This window comes from Prionailurus bengalensis, chromosome B1, assembly GCF_016509475.1.
Source record: "Prionailurus bengalensis isolate Pbe53 chromosome B1, Fcat_Pben_1.1_paternal_pri, whole genome shotgun sequence".
NCBI lineage: Eukaryota > Metazoa > Chordata > Mammalia > Carnivora > Felidae > Prionailurus > Prionailurus bengalensis.
The window spans coordinates 87,957,980-87,960,958 of NC_057344.1; the positions used below are offsets into that span (position 1 = coordinate 87,957,980).

The following is a 2,979-nucleotide window of genomic DNA, read 5'->3' on the forward strand; positions in this document are numbered from 1 at the left end:
ACTGGGACCTTTTGTTTTAAAATCTTTTCTTTTTACTTCCTGTCTTTTTTTTTTTTCCCTCCACGTACAAGGCAGGTTTTTGCATTTCTCAAAGTTGTGTGCAAGGACGGAGGTGGCCGGAATGTGACCCCCCCAGAGTCCTGCCTTAGTCCCTCCCTGCCCCATCCTCAGTGCCTCTGCATCTGTGCATGGATGGAGCCCTGGATCCTGAACTCCTGAGTCCCCTGCTTCATCTGTACCTCCAGCAGCTGGAGCTTCTACTTCTCGGTCTTCAGCTCCTCCCAGATGTCGGCCAGCTTCCTCTCTAGCTGCACTCCCCGTCTGCTCCCACACTTCCTTAAAGACTGCATCTCATCCTGTAGCCTCATTATATCACCTATCATGTTCGCTGTCCCTGAGATTTTGCGGGACCAAGGAAAGTAGGGTGGGAGTGTCTTCGAGGTCTGGAGTTGACTTGATGGGATGAGGATTCTTTAGAGTAGGATACCTGCTCTCTCTGGGGCACTTCCTCTTTGGGGAGTACAGCCTCTTTCGAGGTAGCCTCATGCTCCCAGGTGCCTTGGAGAGGAGGGTTGTAGCCTTCTCAAGGGCAGGCATGGACCCTGGATTGGATTTAGACTGGAAGGGGGGGCTGTCCCTCTGTTGGAGATGGTGCATCATCATGCAGAGGTGGGGCTCCTCTGGCATGTGGACTTCTTGGGATTGAGTCTTATTGGCTACAAGAGACTTGAACTTTGGCAGGGCTTGCTCCAGAAAGAAGTGATGGAACTGAGTGTTGTCTCTGGTGAAGGTCTCTTCAGAGAGCACCTGCTCAGGGGTCGAGACCTTTTCTAGGGTAGAGATCTTGTCACCAAGAAGGGCCATCTTTAGGCTAGGGGCTTCATCCTCAGGTGGGACTTCTGGGACAGGGGCCTCATCCCCAGAAATGACACTGTCTGAGCTGGGGGCACTTGTCCAGTCAGGCTCTCCTCCAGGGTGGGGTTGTTTGGGGCTAGAACCTTGAACTCCAGAGTTAGGGCCTCCTCTGAGATGGGGACCTTATCTGGAGTCAGGGTTTCCTCTGGGGTGGGGGCTTTATCTGGAGACAGAGTCTTCTCTGGGGTGGGGGTTTTATTCACAGAAGGGGCCTTTGCTAGGCTGCTCTGCCCTTTCTCGTGATTGGTTGCAGAGCCCTGCCAGGAAGCCTGGGTTTTCAATCCCTTTCTGCCAGGGTGGCCTGGACCCCCCCTGAGGAAGCTGCCACTGGAGCCTGAGTCTGGGATGGGCACTCCTAACTGGCTCCACTGGGTGTCTCAGATGGTTTGGCTGTGCTGTGCCCAGTGGGGGGCTGTCACCAGCTTCTTGACTGTAGGGAGGGCTGTTCTGAGCAGCATCTTCTTTGATTCCTTAGTAGGAGCTGATTCCCGAGATACCACCTTCCTTAACCTCCATGGTCTTCCTCAGTACTTTTACCTCATCCTTCTTCCACAGCACCAACTCCTCCGGGGCCTCAGGCTGGTAGTTGGACAGGACCCTGTAGATCTCAGTGCGGAAGACTGTCTGCAGGTAGTCTAGAGGGCTGTCATAGGTCAGGCTGCTCAGCTTGGGCGGCCTACTGGAGACCAGGGCTGACTGAAGGCATGTCTGGGTTCCTGAGGCTTAGGAGCCCACTGTCCAGCAACTCCACAAAGTTGGATGGGAAGGCTGCCAGCTGCTTGTTCTTATTTACCAGCCACCAGTCACCCCCATTCCCCTTTATCACTTCCACCATCTCCTCAATTTGCAGCTTTAGCTCATCTGCCTGCTCCAGGTTGTAGTTGAAGTTCACTTTGCAGCATCATTGGGGACCTCAAGATTCGGCCGGGCAACCTCAGCTGTATGTAGAGTGAGGGTACCTCCCTGGTGCTGGGCTGAGTCTCTGGGATCTCCTGCCCAAGCGCTCAGGGGAAGAGGCCACAAGATCCTTCTGCTCTCCGGGCAGCCAGCCCGGAGCGGGCCCTTTGCACACCTGCCAGTCCAGGTCCCCGGGGGTGCCAGACTCAGCTTGTTCTCCTTCTGCACGCGGTATCCAGCCAGGACCAGCACCTCCATGGCTTCCAGGTCACACCCCAGGGCAGACTAGGAGAATGGTGCTGTTCTTCAGGTAGCCGCGTACTCCCAGGACCTTTAAGTCCAAGACTTATCCCCTTTTGTTTCACAAAGATGTCAAAAGCTCTGCTCAGCTCCTAGAGCTGATTGACAAGAATTCTGAAATCAGTGGATTTTCCTTGGAGAAAAGAGAATGTGAATGCCAGGCCGACCTTTTGCATTCTATTCAACTGAATGAGATACAGCGGTGTAATGGGTTTTCAGAATGATGCCAATTCCTAATCTCTCATGTAATGGTGTTCAGACCTTCATACTACCATAAAGGAGATAGATAGATTTAGGAAGATTCAGGTAACAGAATATGGCAAAATTTTACACTAAACTGAATTTTTCTCATATATTATCCCTGCCATCCCTGCTAATTTACCTGGCTCCAAGCTATTAATCCATCTCTACATTTATTCATTTGTTTGCAGACAAACACATGGATACATGTGTTTATTGTGTCTTATTTTAAAGGTGCAACATTTCATATTGATAATGACAGAATATTCTGAATGTTCTAGGGAGCAATTTAGCCAGTGACACTGCTACTAACTCAGCAAATATCAATTATCAACAATCAAGATGATAATCTTCTCTAAATTCAAATTCTATAGATGTATGTCATTTAAAAAATTATTAGGAGGGGCGCCTGGGTGGCGCAGTCGGTTGAGCGTCCGACTTCAGCCAGGTCACGATCTCGCGGTCCGGGAGTTCGAGCCCTGAGTCAGGCTCTGGGCTGATGGCTCGGAGCCTGGAGCCTGTTTCCGATTCTGTGTCTCCCTCTCTCTCTCTGCCCCTCCCCCGTTCATGCTCTGTCTCTCTTTGTCCCAAAAATGAATAAAAAACGTTGAAAAAAAAATTTAAAAA

General features: G+C 51.0%; 1 pseudogene; it reads right to left on the reverse strand.

Moving 5' to 3' along the window:
- Positions 1-372: 372 nt before the first annotated feature.
- Positions 373-2,070, reverse strand: LOC122468988 (annotated as a pseudogene).
- Between the last annotated feature and the right edge of the window lie 909 nt (positions 2,071-2,979).